The following is a 20,516-nucleotide window of genomic DNA, read 5'->3' as shown; positions in this document are numbered from 1 at the left end:
AGAGAGAGAGAGAGAGAGAGAGAGAGAGAGAGAGAGAGAGAGAGAGAGAGAGACAGAGAGAAGAGAGAGAGACAGAGAGAGAGAGAGAGAGACAGAGAGGAGACAGAGAGAGAGAGAGAGACAAAGAGAGAGAGAGAGAGAGAGAGAGAGACAGAGAGACAGAGAGACAGAGAAAGAGACAGAGGGAGACAAAGACAGACAAGTGTGAGAGAGACAGAGACAGAGAGATAGAGATAGAGATGGAGAAACAGAGAGAAAAACAAAAAGAAACAGAAAAACAGAAAGAGACAGAGACAGGGAGAGACAGAGACAGGGAGAAGGAGAGGGAGAAGAGGTAAAGAGAAGGAAAGAGAGAATGAAATTGAGTGTTCTTCAGCTCCCATGACAGAGGTGTCAGTGTTGCCATTATTCTATCAGTAAATACCCTTTTAAAAAAAGCAATTGATTTCAATTGATTGATTGAAATTCGGGGGAAGCTCATTAGACGGAAGGTATGAAGCAATAGGTTAGGAATGTAGCCCCTCAGGATTACTTAATGCTAGAAGTTTGATGGGAAAAGTCATCCTCTGCCCTCTGGGAACCTGGCCTGCCAGTGAGAACTAGGGAAGCACTCAGGATAGGGTACTAGATTAGGAAACTATAAGAGGTAAAAGGCATAGAAAGAAACTTATTTACCGAGTGCAAATTTCTCATCCTAACCTTAACTTGAAACATCTGGCCAAAGACTACAAAGCTGACAGGCCCCCCAGCTGTTCTCCCTTGGCCTGAATAGGCTATGCCTTTGCCTGTTTTTCTTAGCCCAAACTGAATTCTAACCAACGTCTCCGTAAAGACACTATTCTGCTAACAGTCTGGCGCTGGGCGGGCTGAGAATGAAAGCAAAGTTAGCGTCCTATTTCCCATTTTTATGGGCATTCATTCTTATCACAACCTGACCTCTTTTTCGGTTTGACCTGATCTCTCTCAGGGTAAGGATTGGTTGGACAGCCTGTCTCAGGCTGGCCCAAATTCTTAGTATTCAAGAACCGCCGTTCTTAGCTTGGACTAGGACCAGACTTGCTTAGATTTCTTTGCAATGCTTCCCCCTGTCGGGAGGAAAGCTAAGGGCAAAAGGTTTCCAGGACAGCAGCACCAGAGGATAAACAAATAGGTGGCAAGACTGGAGAAAAGTTTAAAGGACATTGTTAGCATACAAGAGATGAGATGATGCCCTATATAGTTTTGTTCCCTGGAAGATCCATCTCTCTCAGTTGTTAGGACTGTGAAAGGAAAAGAATCCGTATCATTTCAAATTGAGTTACAATATACTGGTATTGGGTAACTGGGATAGATCAATAATCAGCCTTTTTTCTTTTTGGCTAGAATTTAGCACACCCTTAGGAGAGAAAACCTTAGAGTTCAAAATCAGCCATCATTGCCAATAGTGCCATTAGTAAATGTTTAGTAAATGAATGCATTTCAAAATTAGTTTTAGAATTTAACCTTGTGGGGCATCTAGTAAAAAAAGCTGCTGGGTGCAGTAAATAGAGCATGGGTTTTGGAGTCAGGAAGACGTGAGTTCAAACATGTCCTCAGAGGCAAGTCACTTAACCCCAACTGCCTCAAAAATCTTTTTTTATCCTTGCAGATGTTGAAATCAAAGACATTAGCAATCATATAGTCCCACACCCTAGATAAGTAAACTGAGGCCCTGAAAAATTAAACTGTTCACCTAGAATCATTGAAACAAACCTGTGATAGGGCTGGAGCTCAAACTTTGATTTTCTGACTCCTAGCCAAATCCATCCACCATTCTGGCTTGATCTCTTGTATCAGGATGCCTTCTTTGCCAGTAAATCACATCATATTTCTGTCTCCTGATCTGCTAGGCGAGGAGGGAGGAGAAAAGGGTGGGAAATAGGAAAAGAGCTGTGATGAGACATTTTTGCAACCTGCTGGCTCCCCACAGCTGCAGGGTCCGGGGAAGGAGGTGGTTGAGAGACCGGCGAGATCACTGCCCAGTTTGGATAGTTTGTTTTGTTTTTTAAGGAGAAGGACCTGTCTTTGGGAGAGAAAAAACAAAACAAATGAAACCAGGAGGCAGATGGGCCCAGTGGGGGAGAGAGAGAGGTTGATTGTCAGTGCTGGTTGTGGCTGGACCAGGAGGATGGATTTCACTTGGGGAACTTGTTGATGGATGGCTGGGAGGAGAGAGGAAATTGATCTTCTAGCAGATGCATGCTGATGGATGGATTTGAGGTGGGGAGTAGTGGGAGTGGGAAGAGGCTGCTGCGAAGGGACTGCTAGCTGGAATATACTGTATTGGATTTTAAAAGGCTGCTGAGTAGCCTGGAAAATCAATAGCCGAGGAAGGAAGTGGCTGAAGCAGAGACCAGGCTTGGACAGATGCCTATCTATTCTCAGCCTTCCCAGGGAAAAGGGGCAGTTGAGATTTATTTGGAGGGGAAGGTTAGAGAGTGGTATGGGAGAGAGGGTTTAGTATTTCTTAGGAAGAGGAAGGTGGTGGGGGAGAAGTTAATCTTACTGCATTTGCAGGTTTCATTCCCTGAAACCCTCACTAAGACTGGGGATTGTAGTATGGGATGGTAGGCATTGAGGGGCTGACAAAAAGTTTAAGAAATGAACTTTGGTAGGATATAGCTGTTGGTTTCATAGGTGTGGATCAGGGGAGCAGGCCCTTGTTTCAGGAAGAATAATGGAGAGGTAATTTTATATTTTATATAAGGCTCTTGTCTTGAAAAATCACAACTCTGTTACTTGCCATCCACCAAATGACAAGGGTCTTCATTGGAACACATGCAATGTTACTAGAGAATAGAATTTTCTTTCATCCAAAATGTGTGCATTCAATGCTGGTTCCAGATGCATGAGATTGGAGGTAGAGCCAAGATAGTGTAGAGAAGCCAGGACATTGCCTGATCTCTCCCCAGCTTCCCTCAGAATCAATGCTAGATCAAGCTTGGAAGCAGCTTTTGGAGTGACAGAACCTACAAACACTCAGAGTGAAATAATTTTCCAGCTTAAGATATCTTGGAAGGATTTGGGGAAAGGCCTGTCTGAATTGGGCAGGGGGGAACTTGGCCTACCTCCGGTGAGGTGCATCTAGGACAGGCTGGCAGGGGAATCTAGCCAGAAGCTGTTAGCCAAAACAGAGCAGCATTGGCTACTCTGTCCTGGGATAGAGGGCCAGTGGCTCAGCAGCCAGTTGTGAGACCTCCAATGCAATTGCAGAAGGCAAGTTGTGAGCCCCCAAGCCCTAGCATAAAAGGTGGGACTAGACTAGGTCAATCCAGCACAGTGGGAAAGCCTGCAGCAGAGCTGACCTCAGTTCAATGAAAAGTCACGAGACATCCCTGTCGCCCTATAAAAAACAAAAACAAAAACTTGGGGTAATCTCCCCTGTGCCCTAGGAGCAGAGCTTAACTTCTAAAAATTAGCAAAAAACAAAAAGAGCTCTGACCACAAAAAGCTACTATAGTGACAAGGAAGATCAAAACACAAGCCCAGAAGAGAACAGCAAAGTCAAAATGCCTACTGGTGAAGCCTCAAAGGGGAATATGAATTGGTCTCAAGTTCAAAAAGCTCTCTTGGCTCAAAAAGAACTTTAAATGAGAGATAGGAGAAAAATGAGAGCTATGCAGGAGAATTGTGCAAGTTTGGGGGAAAAAAAAGCCAACAGTTTAGAAAAGGAAACACGAAAATTGACCGAAGAAAGCAATTCCTTACAAAATAAATTTGACAAAATGGAAAAAAGTATACTGAAGAAAACGACTCCTTAAAAAATAGAATTGATGAATTGGAAAAAAGAAAAGAACTCTTTAAAAAATAGAATTGGGGAAATAGGGAAAAAAACTCAATTGAGCAAAACAACTCCTTTAAAAGTACACTTAACTAAGAGCAAAAGGATGATGCTTTTGACCATTGCGCATGTGGGTCTTTTTCCCTCTTTTAAGATTTCCTGTATGTTTAAGCTATAAACCCAGTAATGGCACTACTGGGTCAAAGGGTATTCATAGTTTCATAGCCCTTTGGGCATAGTTCCAAATTGCTCTCCAGAATGGTTGGATCAGTTCACAACTTCTCCAACAATGCATTAGTGTCCCAGTTTTCCCATGTCCTCTCCAACATTTTCCTGTCATCTTAGCCAATATGAGAAATGTGAGATGGTACCTCAGAGTTGTTTTAATTTGCATCTTTCTAATCAATAGTAATTTAGAGCATTTTTTTCATTTTCCATTAATCTGGAATCTAAGGGAAATGGTGAAATAAGTATTTTTAAAGGACTCTTCATGTCCGTTCAGTACCCTTCTACTTTCTGCTTTTCAGTACCAAGAATAATTTTTCTCTTCCCCACTATACTTCCTCTCTACTTTCTTCTATCGCACCCATACTCATGCTCAAGGATGTTAGAACTAGCTCTAATCTGCTCACAATTGATGGTTTAATTTTCAGTGTGAGTATTTATACCTAGAGAAATCTAACAGTATAAATTAGAGCATGATTTATTATCTTGTTAATTGTTTAGACTTTAAAAAGCAAGAAGAAAATTAATAATGCAGATTAAACTTAAAAATGCCTCCTGAGTGTGTTTTTAATTTTCCTTTCTCAGAGAACCAACTGTTAAAGATTTTCTAGCATATTCCTGCCTATGTGCCCCAAATTTAGCACACTTAACATTAGCATTCTCTTGTTCAATATTTCATTCTGTTTGGGTCTTGCTAGGGTAGGGCTGATCTAACAGATTAATTCCTGCTAGATTGTTAATGACTGGTAATTGCTTAATGTGGTGTAAATGATAATGATTAGAGTAGCCCCTGATCAATATGATGAATCTCCTACTCAGTTTGATGAGCTAATAAGGCATGAAACCATGTATGAAAGGCACCCCCATGGAATTAGGCATATGACCTGTTTCTTTAGTAACAGACACAGAGAAGTTCTCTGATTGGTTCCCAAGGACCGAGCCTTCAATTATGGTTTAGACCACTGGGCTCCTATAAAAATAACTGTTCTTCCCCCTACAAAATTGAGCTGTGAAAGACCTTTGGCCCTTGCATGCTTTCTCTTGCTAGTACTATGAGATCAGATTGTTTCATGGTATGAGAGAATGCTCCTCCTTGTGCACCCCAATCAAAGGTCTTGCCTTTCCATTCCCTTCTCAGAGCAGAGGTCAGAGACCAGAGTCCCAAGAACACATTTTTCACACCCTGAGGGGACTGGGATAGTCAGGGTAATGATGGAATTCCTGTAGTAGCACATAGCAGTTGTAGATATGTGCTTGCATGTGGCCTAAAAGGTCTTTCCCATCCTTGGGCTGGTGATCTCAACTGTAATTGTTACCAGGAGATGCTAAATTTCTGATTTTTATCATTCAGGCACTGATCCCCTAAGGTGAGAGTTATTTAGTGGGGAAGGGTTAAACAAAGACAGAACCACTGGACTGGGAATACAGACATTTGGACTCTAAAAACAATTCTGTTACTAATCCCTATTGTGACTTTTGAGTAGGTCATTTTATCTCTTAGGGGCAGTTTCCTCTTTGGCAAAAATGAGAATGTTAAATTACATGATGTCTAAGGTTCCTCCAAGCTCTGAAAATCGGTGATTTATTCCTGGTGCTCTCCCTCTTCCCACTGGCGCATTTGTGCTTATCCATACTAGTTAGCAGTAATTGATGGAATAATAGTCTCATAAATTCCTATCAAGGGTCTAGAATTGATGTAGGTGGTTAATGAAGATGTGCCTGCTTGCCTAATAATTTCCGTCTCTTTAACAGAATTGGTATCTGCATTCTTAGAATGAGAACCATAGGGGGAAAAGTGGGTTACTTTTGGATTTTCAAAAGATCTAAGGGGTTCCTCAGGTTCCAAGAGGTCTTTTCTGATTGTCTCCATTGCAGAACAATCTCTGTGTCTGTGTCTGTCTCTGTGTCTGTCTGTCTGTCTCTGTCTCTGTCTCTTTCTCTCTCTCTGTCTGTCTCTCTCTCTCTTTCTCTGTCTCTCTGTCTCTGTCTCTGTTTCTCTCACTCTATGTCTCTCTCTCTCTCTTTCTCTGTCTCTCTGTGTCTCTGTCTCTGTCTCTGTTTCTCTCTCTCACTCTATGTCTCTCTCTCTCTTTCTCTGTCTCTGTCTTTCTGTGTCTCTGTCTCTGTCTCTCTCTCTCTGTTTCTGTCTCTCTCTGTCTGTCTGTCTGTCTGTCTCTCTGTCTCTGTTTCTCTCTCTCACTCTGTCTCTCTCTTTCTCTGTCTCTCTGTGTCTCTGTCTCTCTCTGTCTCTGTCTCTTTCTTTCTCTGTCTGTCTTTCTCTCTCTTTCTCTGTCTCTCTCTTTCTCTGTCTGTCTCTCTGTCTCTGTCTCTGTTTCTCTCTCTCACTCTCTGTCTCTCTCTCTCTGTCTCTGTCTCTGTCTCTCTCTCTGTGTCTCTGTCTCTCTCTGTCTCTGTCTCTCTCTCTTTCTCTGTCTCTGTCTCTCTCTCTGTCTCTGTCTCTATCTGTCTCTGTCTCTCTCTGTCTCTGTCTCTCTCTCTCTGTCTCTCTCTCTCTCTGTCTCTCTCTCTCTCTTTCTCTCTGTCTCTCTCTCTCTGTCTCTCTGTCTCTCTCTGTCTCTCTCTCTCTCTCTCTCTCTCTCTCTCTCTCTCTCTCTCTCTCTCTCTCTGTCTCTGTCTCTGTCTATCTCTCTCTCTCTCTGTCTCTCTCCCTCTCTCCTCTCCTCCCTCTTTCTTCCCCCTTCCCCCCTGCTAAATAGCACTTATAAGAAGTGTATCTGGACAGCATAGAATCTCTGAGGACCTGAGACACTTTGCTGATTGAGAAACAGTTCTGACTGTCGCCCTCCACAAGTCCTGAATATAAGGTTCAGCACAGATAATTTCTTGGAGGGCAGGATTTTCTGAAAAGTAAACTGGGAAGGAGCTAAATGAAGATGATTGTGGTCTCTGTGCCTCATGCCTTCCAGGAACAGCAGATGCAGCAATGGCCCTGCTACAAGGAGATGTGACATTGAGTTCTCCTTCTCAGAAGGTTTCCTTTCAGCTCTGGGCTAGACAGACCATGCTAAAAGTAGCTTTGCTTTTCTTCAGCTGAGTTCTCTCCCGTGCTGCTGGCATTGACGCATTGCCTTTCTTATTCAGACATCCTAAGTGCGTACCAAGACCAAGGACTCACCCATGGGCATATGAAGAATTGCTGGCTCCATCTCACCTTGACACCTCGCTCTTACCCTTTGCTGCAGAGGATTTGGGGGAGCAGTGCTGTGGCCAGAGTGTGTGTCTGCCTACCATACGTTAGCAGCTGCATGAGGCAGAACAAGAAAGTGAACGAAGGAGAGAAGTCCACCAGTGATATCTGTTTGTGAGTAAAAAAGAAGCCACAGAAGAGACAACAACCAGATTCAAAATAGGAAAGTGGTTTTCTCTGAGAAGCTATGGGAGGGAATAAGCAATTATTAAGCATCTACTATGTGCAAAGCACTGTGGTAAGTGCCTCAGATAATAATATCTCATTTAATCCTTGCTATTACTCTGGGAGAAGCAGCTCAGTCTCTCTTATAGCTGGAGCAGACCTGAGTTCAAATCCAGCCACTGATACTAGCTATATGAAGCTGGATAAGTCACTTGATTTCTGTTCACCTTAATCCACTAGAGAAGGAAATTTAATCCTTGTTATTCCTCCTTCATTCTGAGAGAAGACCAATGACACCAGGAGGAGTTCAGTGAGGCAGGGCTGTGCAAAGTCATCCACCTCATTCCTCCAGGTCATTGGAGTCCAGTGGCAAGGCATGGGTCAGGATGACCTTTGGTGGCCCAGCAGGTGACCTTGATCTTTTTAAGCTAGGATCTTTCCCTGTTTGAGGCAGCACCTAGGCAGTAATTAAAGAATTGAGGCAAAAGATGGCCTAGTTTGGCTTCATTAAAAGAATCAATCTCTGAGGGGAAGATCCTTAGTTTCTGACCAGAGCAGAAACAATTGTGTTTAAACTCAGTCTGAGCCATCAAAATCCAAATAATCTGCAACCTTTAAAGCTCCCTATAAATAATAGCTATTCTTATATCTCACATCATTGTATGAAGCTCAAATGAGCTATACACACATAAAGTGCTATCAAAAATTTAGTTATTATTAAGTATATGATTCTGTGACAAGCAATCTTGTATTTGTCATCATCTTGATGCACAAACATTGTCCTTTTGTTTTACAATTTTGTTTGTCCAGTTTCTCCCCAAGGGCTTATATTTTCAATTTTTCTCCATGTCTCCTTGTATTATTTGTCATTTTCCCTTACCAAAGAAGACTACTAAAGGCACCTTCTTTTCCAAATTTATCTTTTCCATTTGAATGTAGTTCCCAGGAAGAGCCACAATTAGATATAGTACTGTTTCTGGGAAAGGAATAACACAATAATCTAATAGTATCCAATGTACAAATAAAGTACCAATTAATATTGGTATGTTATGTTACATCAGCTTAGCCATTTTTTAGTAGCAAAGAACTAGAAACAAAATTGATTCCCACTGAATTGGAAATGACTAATTGTGGCATATAGAATAGAGAATGTACTGCACCATAAGCTAGAAGCCAGGTCTCTCAACTCCAGATGAAGGGTTCTTTCATTGATACTTTGTTATCTTATCTGGCATTTGCTCTGGAGGGTCCATGGACCAAATTGGGAGTGGGTTTCAAAAGGCAAGTGAGAAGCTAATAACAATAAGCTTTGTTACCTTGACAACTTTGTTTAATGCTAGTATAAGATTTTGTTTTATGTGTTATATGTGGGATGGGATTCTGGAGTGAGAAAATGCATGTTTAGCTAAGTAATGCCCTTTGATCTCTTAAACCTGGCCTGCCTGCCTTCCTTTCTTCCTTCCTTCTTTCCTTCCTTCCTTTTGTTTCTTCCTTCCTTCTTTCCTTCCTTCCTTTTGTTTCTTCCTTCCTTCCTTTCTTTCTTTCTTTCTTTCTTTCTTTCTTTCTTTCTTTCTTTCTTTCTTTCTTTCTTTCTTTCTTTCTTTCTTTCTTTCTTTCTTTCTTTCTTTCTTTTTCTTTCTTTCTTTCTTGCTTTCTTTCTTTCTCTCTCTCTCTCTCTTTCTTTCTTTCTTTCTTTCTTTCTTTCTTTCTTTCTTTCTTTCTTTCTTTCTTTCTTTCTTTCTTTCTCTTTTCTCTCTTTCTTTTTCCTTTTTTCTTTCTTTACTTCTTTCTCCCTTCCTCTTTCCCTCCCTCCATTCTTCCCTCTTCTTCCCTCCCTCCATCTCTCCCTTCCTTCCTTCTCTTGCAAATAACAATCTCTCAGTATCCCTATAAACTTTCTAAGATCTGACTTGTATTAGTAGAGGATATTTTTACCCTTAGAGTTCCCTACACTAGTCAAAACATAGATTGTGTCAAAAAAAAAAAAAAAGAGTATTATCTTCATCCATCAGCATCCAACCCCCTACTAGTTTGTAGGTTCCATGAAGGCACGTGTCTAATCTTTCAGATCCTGACACACTGTTCCATTCACAACAGGTGTTTAATAAATGTCAGTTAAAATGTGATTTGAGTGGAGTTGAACTGGATAGAAGCCTCCCAATCGCTTAAATGCCCTTCCCCTGTGAGCCTGCAGGGGGTCTCAGAGAGCAAAGAAAGAAGGCAAGAGAGCCAGGAGTAAAGAGAAATGATGAGGAAGGGAGGGCAAATGAGAAATGTTACAATCGAGCTTTTTACAGACTAATGAAGGCTCTGCAATTATTGAAACAATTAATTAGCTGTAAAAAGTGTAGGCCTGCAGCTGTGTTTCTGAGCTTCACAAAAGGGGAGATTTAGGCATACCAGAGTCAAGTTAGTCTCCCTACCCATCAAGCAAGAACTATTTCTGGACAGCAAGATGTTTTAATTTTTTACATAAGGGGAAGAGATAGGTAGAGCCATATTTTCCAGACCTGTGAAAATCAGTTATCATTAAAAAATCAGGCCTTGATGCATCTATAAGTACTACTAATGGCAGGAATGTTAGATTTGGGCTAAGGAGATACTTGGATCTAAATTCAGGTAATTGACTATACATGGTACCTTTAGCAAGTCACCTTATCTAGTTTTCTGTGCCTCAGTTTCCTTTCTGTGGAGATTGGACTAGATGATCTCTGAGATCTTTCCCTTCCCACTTTAAATCCCACTTTTGTAACTAAGGGAGCAAGGACTTACTAAACCTGTTTACTGCCTGGGATGATAGGGAGCCACCAAAGCTGTTTGAGCAGAGGAGTGACATAGATCAGAATAGTCTCATAGCAAGATGAAAGACCGAATGGATTGGAGAAAGAAAGTGAAAGACTCTTTGAGCCTCTCTCAATAGTCCCGACTGGTAGAAATAGAAGCCAGGTAAAAAGGAGCCAGCTAGACTGAGAATTCTATGCTTAATCATCTAGATGGTATTACAATCTGTAACTGTCTCTGTACCTGTGTTTAGAACTAGCTAGAAGGAATCTTAAAAGTGGTCTAGTCCAACTCTCTTGAGAAGAGGAAAAGGAAGGGAAGGAGGGAGAAAAATTGGTGCCCCAAATCTTACAAAAATGAATGTTGAAAACTATCTTTACATGTAATTGAAGAAAATAAAATACTATTAATTTTTTTTAAAAGTCACCTAGCCCAACCTCTTGATTTTACAAATGAGGACCCTGAGGCTCAGAAAGGACATAACTTGTCCAAAGCCACATTGGGAAAAGAGCTGGGATTGGAAGAAACCTTTTGACTGTGGGCTTAGTCCCATTTGTTGTTCAATTGTTTCAGTCATGTCCAAATTCTGGTCACCCCATTTGATGTTTTCTTGGCAAGGATAGTGGAGTGGTTTACATTGCCTTCTCTAGCTTATTTTACAGATGAGGAAACTGAGGCAAATAGGGTTAAGTGACTTGTCCAGGATCACACAAGTGTTTGAGATTTGAACTCAAGTCTTCCTGATGCTACACCCTGTGTTTTGCCACTTTGTTGCCCATACCTTGCATTGTAACTGTCTTCATGATATTGAGAATAGGGATAATGACTAGAGCTGTGATTTCATCAGTATAAAGAACTCCTGGGTGAGGAAATTCCCTTTCACAATCCATGTCAGCATTTATCAACCACCTGCAATGTGCCAGATACTGTGTTAAACAGTGGAGATAAAAAAAGAACCTTAACAAAGTCTGCCCTAAAGGAGCTTAAGTCTAATGGGAGAGATAGCTCAGGTTGTTGCAACTTAAAAATCTTAGAGAATTATCCACTGCAGTAATGTTAAAGTCAAATAAAAACAGAAGCTACTAAACAGCATCTAAGAATCTCTGCATCTACATATTGATTTAGAAAACCACATATTAATATTATATTTATTGTATTTTTATTAATTTTGTTAAATATTTTACAATTACATTTTAATTTACTTGGGAATGTTGGGGCCCACGTTTGACACTTCTTTTCTAAACTTCCTCTGAGTTTAGTCTAATCTGCAGGTTAGAAGAAGGGATTAGAATTCAGACTTTCTTTTTTTTTTCAACACTAGCTTTTTCTTTTTAAAAATACAGGCAAAGATAATTTTCAACATTTATCCTTACAAAACCAGTGTTCCCAATTTTCCCCCCTCCTTCTTTCCTCCTTCCCTCCCCTAGACAAGTTATATATAATGTATATTAAATATGTGCAATACTTCTAAACACATTTCCATATTTGTCATGCTGCCCAAGAAAAATAAAATCAAAAGAAGAAAAAATGTGAAATAAAAAGCAAGCAAACAAACAAAACAAAGGTGAAAATATTATTTTGTGGTCCATATTCAGTCTCCACAGTCCTCTCTCTGCATTGGAATTGGCCTGAATCACCTTGATGTTGAAAAGAACCAAGTCCATCATAAGTGATCATCACATAATCTTATTGTTGTGTACAATGTTCTCCTAGTTCTACTCACTTCACTTAGCATCAGTTCAGGGAAGTCTCTGCAGATCTTTCTTTTCTTTTTTCTTTTTTTCCAGATTTTTCTGAAATCATCTTGCTGATTGTTTCTCATAGAACAATAATATTTCTTTCTTTCTTTTTTTTTTTTTTCCTGAGTCTGGGGTTAAGTGTCTTGCCCAGGGTCACACAGCTAGGAAATATTAAGTGTCTGAGATCAGATCTGAACTCAGGTCCTCCTGAATTCAGGGCTGGTGCACTGAGCCACCTACCTGCCCCAGAACAATTTCATACATTCATATACTATGACTTATTCAGTTATCCCCCATCTGATGGGTATCCACTTAGTTCCTTGCCACTACAAAAAGGGTTGCTACAATCATTTTTGCACATGTGGGTCCTTTTCTCTCTTTTAAGATCTCTTTGGGTAGAGAAACTGCCAGATCCAAGGGTGTGCACAGTTTCATGGCCCTTTGGGCATTGTTCCAAATTGTTCTCCAAAATGGTTGAATCAGCTCACATTTTCACCAATCATGTATTAATCTTCCAGTTTTCCCACATCCCCTCTAACATTTGTCATTATCTTTTCCTGTCATCTTAGCCAATGTGAGAGGTGTGAAATAGTACCTCAGAGTTACAGATTTTGTTTCTTTTAGGCAAGAGTTTTCTCTTAACTTTCTCTAAGTTTCCTATATGGCTCCACTTTTTGCTGTGGACCTTGAAAAGTATTGTAAGAGACTGGATATAGAGGCACATGACTGTAATTATGATCGTTGCTTAGATAGTGCTTTAAACTTTGCATGCTTTTGTCCCATTTGATCCTTACAATAACCCTGAGAGATAGATGCTATTATCCTATTTTACAGATGAGAAAACTGAGGTGAACTAAGATTGAGTGACTTGCTCACACAGTCACACAGCTACTAAGTATCTGTGTTGGGATACTTCTTTCAGGTCTTCCTGATTCCAGATCCAGAACTCTACCCACTTTACTTCCTGCCTATATCCTATGGAGTATGTCAGCCTGTCTTTTCTAGCTGGAAAAGAATCAGAGTCCTTCTTCTACTACTGCCCCAGATCACAGCATACAAGTCTGCTAAGAATAATAGTGTATGAGTGAGGATTTAAATTTAGCTCTTGACTCTAATTCCTTCAATATTTTCCCCTGCATCAGTTAGATACCTCAATTCCTGCTGCTGGGAAGACCGAAACTGATGAATTAAGCTTGAGTTATGGAATCCTGAGCTTCAATGAGTTCTTTTTCAGTTGTGCCCAACTTTTTGTGATCTTATTTTGGATTTTTTTGACAAAGATAGTGCAATGGTTTGCCATTCCTTCTCAAGCTCATTTTATAGAAGAGAAAATTGAAGCAAATAGTGACTTGCGCAGGTTCACACAATTTGCAAATATCTGAGATCAAATGAGATAGACTCATCGGAAAGATGCGTATTTCTGACAACAGACCCCGTGTGCTATCCACTGATCCATCTTGCTCCTCAGAGGTCTGGGCTATTACAGTCTTTACCGTTTAGCCCAATGGAGTGAGCTTTTCAGGAGAGGGGTCTAGCTCCCTAGCTAAGTAGTAGTGAACTCAATCAACCAGAATAGAAACTAAACAACTTCAACTTCTGTACTGATCCGTATAAGACTCCATTTGTGGATGGCTTTTCCCAACCTGGGAAACATATGGAGATTCAATCTCAAGATAAAACAAAAACAAAAATGCAATAGCCAGGAAAAAAATTGGAGAATGGGTAACAAATGTAGATGAACAAGCCCAGGATACAAAAGTTTAAGAGGGAAAAAGACTCATAGACAGAGGAAATAAATTTGAGGGAGAGGAAGGACTTCCATCCTAGTAGTTAAAGGAAGAAGCCTGTGGGGAAGGGGCTGCCAAACCACACTAGAGGAAGAAATTATTCAGAGAAAAAAATTAAGGAATGAGGTGTGTTTGTGTGTGTGGAAGGAGTGAGGAGGACAAGTGGTGTTTCTTTGGACTAGCTATCCCAACAGTCCAAAAACAGTCTGGGTCATTGAAATATGTGAAGGAAATGGGGGTGGTGTGAGTGAAAGCAAGGGAGACACTAGTAAAGAAAGACAAAATGAGAGATAAAAAGCCTTATCCTCCTCCAGATCTTGCGTAAGAGGTGGGGCAACCTAGAGATACTGGCATCTGGGAAGTCATTAGTCCCAACTTGGGCAAGCCCCTTGTCCCACTCTATTAGAGAAACTCGAGTTTTTTCCTTTAGGACAAAGTTCATTCTCTTAGCCCTTGTTTTCTAAGATCTGTAAGATAATTTTGGGAGGTAGGTATAGCTGCTGGGAGATTAGGGCCCTGTCTTGGGAAAGGTTTTATAAGCTTAGTACCAGAAGTCAGTCATAACAACAGAATGTTTGTAGGTAAATCAGACAGATTTATTAAGCATATAGCCAGAGATTTGGTCATGGGAAGGAGGAAAAATATATAGAAGTTGGCAGAGAATTGTTAATACCAAATGTATTAATTCCCTTAATGATCCTAGAAATATTAGAATTTCAGTAATTTCTTTGCATCCCTATACCTGGAGATTTTATCTTTTAAAGGAACCTAGATCAACATGGATCTCACCTTCTAATGTTCTGGATTCCTACCTTTGGGATTCATGGCATGAAGGACAAAAGAGCAGCATGAAAGTGGTTTTCCTTTTCTGGATTGCCAAAGACCTACTGGGGTATCATGATCAGACCTTGGTATGTTATGACTACTTTTCTCTCCTTCTAAAGGTTTAGGAAGCTTTTGTATGGTTCTTGAAGTTGGAAAATCCACTGTGGGCCTGCCCTCAGGGTGGCAGATTTGCTCTCCTGTTATCTCAGTTAAAGATGCTTTACTTCTCAATTCATTTCTCAATTGATTTCAGGACTTGACAGAACCAACCCAGAGTTGGACCAGACAGCTCTTTTTCCTGACCTTAGTCATGGAGTTGGTCATTGCCGGGGCCTAACACCAAATCAGTCTCATGAAGGCATGAGTGGTTACCTGGGCTATAAGGGAGAATGGGAATCAGAATTATTATGATTGATCAGCAGAGTACCTCAGGGTTAATTGGGCTAAAGATCACCTCAAAAGAGGAAACTGACTGCTAGTGGTTGAGTTTTGTTTGGGGGAAGTTGTATCATTTAGAAAGAACTTTTTCAGTGAAACTGAGGGGTTGAAAATAGGAATGTACCTCATCTTTTTTTATCTTTGCATGAAGCAGACAACTCAAGTTTTATACTTCTGCCCGAGGCAAAAGAGGAAGAAACAGCTTAATTGGGGCTGCAGCATTTTTGCTAATGCAAGAAGCATCTTCCTGCAGTCTTTAGTGAACCACATGTGTCCTAAAAATCTAGCAGTTATAGAATGTCAGAGCTGGCAGGTCCTTGAGAGCTCATCCAGCCTGTGTCCCTCCCCTCCCCTCTTTTTTTTGAAGAAGAGAAAACTCAGGTGCATGTAGAGAGGGTGGCTTGTTCAAGATCACACAAACAACATCATACTGAAGTTCTTTTCTCTGAAGAGTTTCCTAGCCTAGGAAGGTTCCCAGACTTCAACGTAGGAGTTTATTTCAGAACAAAACTTCCTAAGGTTTTTTCCTGGCTAGTACACTCTTAAAGTCATTAACACATCAGTGTGAATCATTTATCAGATGTTTTCTTCCAATTAAAATGACCCCAAATTTCTTGAGCAGCCCAGAACACTGTGAACTTGACCAACCTCTCTTCACAGTTGTTATTCTCCTGTCTCTAGCTTTTTTTAAATTCTATTTTTGGGGACAAGGCCTCAAATTCCTTGGAAAAATTTAGTAGGGTCAGAACTAATTAGAGAAAGGGTGATAAGTAGAGATGAAAAAATATATACAGACAGAGAGTCAGAGTAAGAAAAACCTAAAGACTGAAAGAGGCAGAAATGGAGAACAAGATAGGAGAGCATTTCCTGGGGGAGGGGAGGGGGAGGGTGAGGAAAGGGAAGTTCACAGAACCAGGATGGGAAGATAGAGTCAACAAAGCATATTTCAAAGAACTCTCTCTCTCTCCCTCTCTCTCTCTCTCTCTCTGTGTCTCTCTCTCTCTGTGTCTCTGTCTCTGTCTCTCTCTGTCTCTCTGTCTCTGTGTCTCTGTCTCTCTGTCTCTCTCTGTCTCTCTCTCTCTCTCTCTCTCTCTCTCTCTCTCTCTCTCTCTCTCTCTGTCTCTCTCTCACAGCCACCCCTCTCCCTTGCAATTAGGACTGGGAAATTTAGTTTACAAAAGAGGCCAGGAAAACCTTGAAGTTCTGACCTCCCTTTATATATCATTGTATCATAAACGTCCAAGATAAACATTATCTTGATCCTTGCTAGGATAATTCCCCCTCCTTTTGAGGAATTGCCCCATGCCTGGCTGCCTCCTGTCCTCTACCTTCTTATTTTGACTCCTATTCTGTCAGGTTTAAGTTATCCTTTCCTGGAATTATGGCTTGTCCATCTTCCCAGTAATCCCCCCATCTGCCTTTGTTTCCCCTAAAGTTAACAGCTATTACAAAATTGTATACTCAGGTTGTGTATTCTGTTTACAAACCCTAGTTAGCTAAAACTTTGTATAAGCTCTCTGCCTCTGTTTATCTGTACCGAATGCTTTGGAGGCATATTCCCATTTGGTCAGCTAGTTTAAACTCCACATTAAAATTAAACTTAATCTCTACTCACTTCAGTTTCTCTGGTATTACAATATTGAATTACTTGCTATCTAAGAGAGAGCGTGGGGGGAAGGGGAGGAAAACTGGAACACAAGGTTTTGCAAGGGTTAACGTTGAAAAATTATCCATGCATATCTTTTGAAAATTAAAAAGGTCTAATTAAAAACAAATAAATAAATAAAAATGGGTTGGGGAGGGAGCAGCTAGGTGGTATAGAGAGCTGGGCCTGGACTCAGGAAGATCTGAGTCAAATCTGGCCTCAGACATTGACTAGCTGTGTGATCCCAACAAGTCACTTAACCCAGCTTGCCTCAGTTTTCCTTATCTATGAAATGAACTGGAGAAGGAAATGGCAAACCACTCTTAGTATCTTTGCCCAAAAGACCCTAAATAGGATCATAAAGAGTTAGACATGACTGAATAGTCATTTTAGTAACTAAGCATTCAATGACTAAACAACATCATTAAAAAAAAAAGGTGACAGCCAAACCTCTCCGAATCTCAGTTTCTTTATTCACAAGATCTTAGATTTGAAACTGGAAAGGATTTTAAAAGACACTGAGTCCAACTCCTTTATTTTTACAGATGGAAAAAATTGAGGTTTAGAAAAGTTAAGCAATTTGCTGAGGTGGTCCAGCAAGTCAGAGGCAGGATTTTAATTCAGATCTTCCTGTTTGCAAGTCCAATACTATATGTGTTATACAATGCTACCTTGGTATAATAATGGTAAATATACTCTGCTTCCCGGAGTTGTTCTGAGTTTTTATTTAACCTCCATTCTTGAAGAGGACCTTTACATCAGAGAGAGAATTCCATGACATGCAAGTGAATTGGATTTAAGTGAGGGAGGGCTGAGCAAAGTCACCTCCCTCAGTTTTCCCTCACCTGCTTCAATTTCCTCTCCAGAACCATCTGGGTCTAGTGGCAAGACATAGGTCAGGATGACTGGAGATGGCCCAGTATGCAGTGGGAGACTGGTCTTTTAAGCTAAGGTCTTCAGCAGGTCTCAGTTTGACTGAAGCTACATCCAGTCAGTGTTTAAAACTAGGTAGCAATCAGGGCAAAGAATGTCTTTCATCCACTCCAGAAAAAAAAAAAAAATCTGTCATGGTCCTCTTCCAGAATGAAGGACAAAAGCAAACTTTGTGAGTAGAGTTGGTCTACAAACTTGGATGGCCCATTTGGAAAACTGTAATGCTGGAGAAACTGAGGCAAGACAGAGATTAGAGGTTTTTAATATTTTAATAGTGGAGAGGTTGGGCTAGCCATACTAGCTGGGTTGGATGGGACTTTTGTCTCAAAACATCCAGCAAGTAATTCCAGAGACTCTTATAGGGCTCCAGCAATTAGGGAAACAAAGGCAAAGGGGAAGAGAGAAGGGGCAGAGCACTGGGTGAGTGAAAATTCCAGGAAGGACCATAACTTTTTAATTCTGACAGGTTGCAGGTGAAGAAGGAAGGATCATAAATTTTGATAAGAAGTGGTCTAGCAGGAGACAGGAAGTCTGGGCCCAGGAGATAGAAATTGCCATCTAGGTAGCCGTCTGGAGTTGTATGACTCTTTGGAATGCCAGAGTGGTCAGACTCTGAAGCCCTAATTATCTCAGTCCTAATGGCCTGGGAAACTGAGGCAGAACAATTCAGGGAAACTGAGGCAGAGAAACTAAGATATTACAATCCAGGGAAGCTGGGACAAAACAAAACTTCCTCCCTCTCTCTCTCCTTCTCTTCTTCCCTCCTTCCTTCCTCCCTCTTTCCATCTCTCCCTCTTTCCCTCCTTTCTTCCTTCCTTCTTTTCTTCCTTCTTTACCTCCTCCCTCCCTTCTTTGTTCCTTCCCTCCCTCTATCCACATGAGGTATTGTACCCTTACCTACAGATGTTCTGATTATCAAATGAGACAAGAATGTGCTGTGCTTTGTAAATGGGAAAAACTATAAAAGTTGGCTGTGAAGGTTCCTCCTATAGAATTGTCATTGGAGCAAAAAGCAAACAAAAGGTAAGTTCCTGTCTCTACAAAACCTCACAGCTTCTGTCTGCTTGTGAAATTCAAACAGAGAGCTCTGGCAGACAGGCTATAATGTCAGGAATAAACCGAAGGGACCTCAACTGAAACAAACAGATGTTTTAAGTTGACAGTATATAGGTAAACACTGGGTAATTAATATATCTGGTAAGAGGTGTATCCTGTTTATTTTCAAGCTTACCTTCAGTTGAGAGATATCCGGGATACACCTACACAGATACAGCAATACCTTCTTTAGCCCTGAGGGAAAGAGATGTTCCATATAAGTAAATTTTTTTCCACATTGTTTACATTTCTTAAAATAAATTTTTGTTTTTCAATTATCTAGCTTTTACTTGTATTTCTCAATCTTATCTTGTCCCTTTCACTTGGGAAAAAAATAAAGGAAAGAAATGCAGAACTCTCATAGCATATAAGGATTGTCAAGGGAAACAAATTCCCTTGTTGGCTAAATCCAAAGAGGTATTTCTCATTTTGCATAATAGTGACTTGCTTGAGGACATATGGCTAGTAAGTATTTGAACTTGTCTTTCTGACACCAGGCCCAGAATTCTATACATTAAATTATCTAGCTGCCTCTAAATGGAGAGAATTCTAGGGTTCAAAGGACCACCTTTTGTTTCCATGAGAAGCTTGAAATCATTAAAGAAGCTTTGCAATTTCCAAAGGTAATCAATCTTATCTTCCTCCTATTCCACTCAGGACCCAGCTCATTGTTCATTTGTACTGTCTGTCCCAGGTGCACATACAGATAGCTGAGTGCTATAGGTTTCAGTTTTCATGAAAATCATTTTTTTTTTTTTGTTTAGTAGTATTTTGCTTTTTTCCCAATTATATGCAAAAACAATTTTCAACATTCCTTTTTGAAAAAATTTGAGTTGCAAATTTTTTTCCCTCTCCCTCTTCCTCTTTTTCCCCCTGTCTCCTTCTACCTTCCTCCTCCCCAAGATGGTAATGTTAGAAGTAACACTCTTGACATTGAAAATCAGATATCAAGGAAAATTTATTAAAGAAGAATCTTTAGGAATCATCTTAACGTTTGTGGCCAGAAGCGAGCCCTATTCCTCTTCAGGAAAAGGGAGCACTGAGTACAGAAATGGGGAACCTTTATACTTGCTCGTGTGATTCAGCTGCTCCTTTCAGAGAGTGGATTGGTCTATTTTATCTGGGATTATAGTCTTTCTGCTACATGTACTACATGCTTCTCCTTAATATGTATAAAACATGTCCCCCCATCATACATCCCATGTTCAAAAATGGCTGAAAACTCCTCCTTTGGGGTGTGTTGTTTAATATTCAATTAGCCTATTAAGCAGGCATGGTGATTTGGTTAAGTCAGGTCATTGATCCCAACTAGTTTGGGCTGGATGGGCTATTATTTTAAGTTTGTGGTTTTCTCAAAACCACAAGAATCTTTCTGATTGGTTGAATCCACCTGGTGCTTCCTAGCCCCCCAATTTCTTGTTTGCTCAAGGCTTCTATTGTTCACTTAATTGTTCTGTGAATCCTAATATTCCTTAATGTGAAAAGTTCTGAAAACTCTTGGTCAGTAGTACTCACTGTCCCAATCCCACACTACCTCAAAGCTTGCAACACTATGAAAACCTAACTTTTCAGCATTTCTCACAGTAAACAATCTCATATGGGTTATACATGTGCAATCATACTTCTATATATATTTCCATATTAGGAGAAGCAGAACAAAAGCGAAAACCCACAACCCATCTTCCTTCCCTCCCCCCCCTCCATAGACAAAAATAATATCCTTCCATTTATATTCAGGCTCCCATCAGTTCTTTCCTGGATGTGAACAGAAATTTCCATCATGAGTCTCTTAGAATTGTCTTACATCATTGTGCTAAGGAGAGTTAAGTCATAGTTGATCATTGTACAATGTTGTTTTTGTGTACAATGTTCTCTG

At 40.4% G+C, this 20,516-nt stretch overlaps 1 long non-coding RNA gene across 1 annotated transcript in view; it reads right to left on the bottom strand.

Moving 5' to 3' along the window:
• LOC141550185 (uncharacterized) overlaps positions 1-19,282 on the bottom strand; it is a 32,259-nt gene extending 12,977 nt beyond the window's left edge. Inside the window, exons 1-2 of the long non-coding RNA XR_012484535.1 lie at positions 19,209-19,282; positions 18,777-18,835 (exon numbers count right to left, since the gene is read on the bottom strand). This is a non-coding gene — a long non-coding RNA (uncharacterized LOC141550185). The remainder of the gene's footprint in view (positions 1-18,776; positions 18,836-19,208) is intronic.
• Between the last annotated feature and the right edge of the window lie 1,234 nt (positions 19,283-20,516).

This window comes from Sminthopsis crassicaudata, chromosome 1, assembly GCF_048593235.1.
Source record: "Sminthopsis crassicaudata isolate SCR6 chromosome 1, ASM4859323v1, whole genome shotgun sequence".
Taxonomy (NCBI): Eukaryota; Metazoa; Chordata; class Mammalia; order Dasyuromorphia; family Dasyuridae; genus Sminthopsis; species Sminthopsis crassicaudata.
The sequence above is the reverse complement of the archived record's forward strand: the minus strand, read 5'-3'. Positions and strand labels throughout refer to the sequence as shown.